Source organism: Megachile rotundata, unplaced genomic scaffold (genome assembly GCF_050947335.1).
Source record: "Megachile rotundata isolate GNS110a unplaced genomic scaffold, iyMegRotu1 scaffold0954, whole genome shotgun sequence".
NCBI lineage: Eukaryota > Metazoa > Arthropoda > Insecta > Hymenoptera > Megachilidae > Megachile > Megachile rotundata.
The window spans coordinates 6,774-7,500 of NW_027474251.1; positions in this window are offsets into that span (position 1 = coordinate 6,774).

Genomic DNA, 727 nt, shown 5'->3' on the forward strand with positions numbered 1-727 from the left:
ATCGATTTTTTCGCGCTAAGTTTTACCGCACTTTCGAATTGGCACGTTCGGATCGCGCGTTAGCATCGTAAGCGCCCGTGCGTAACGGCCGGCGTCGCCGACCATCCGGCCGGCCGTTCGGTACCTATAAGGAGACGTTCGGTCCGATCGTACCAGACGGAACAGAGTCGGGCGCGTGGCTATTCTATGACCTCGGTTGAGAACTAGTCCACCGCTCCTCGTGCGTAACTTCGTGTTGCCTCGACTGTTCGTGTTCTCGGTATCGATGCAGGATTTTCTCCACACTGCATTGTCGCGTGTCGGCGTCTAAGACCAAATGGCACATATGCGACGAACCTTTAACATGAGGCTGGTGACTCGTATGCACTTTGGTGTGTACGTTGTACTGACTCAAGCGGCACAGGCTACTAAAAATTAAAAAGGGATAGAATAAAACCGACCGTTCTAAAACGGGCCAAAAAAGGTTTTATAAAATTTATTTTAAAAATGAATTAGATAGTGGTGTTGAACGAACTTGTTCGTTACAACGCCTTCAGTCGAGAGGCTAAAAAATTTTGAAACGGAATATTTATTCCGAAATTCAGAAATGATATTACGTCCCCTTAATGTTTTGTGCGTCTCGAACGCCTAAATATTTTCTCGATGCGCGAGAAAACTTCTTCTTCGCGGAGAGTTTTTCGGTACGATGAAGTAAAATATTAAATAAATGCTTCACTATACGTACAGC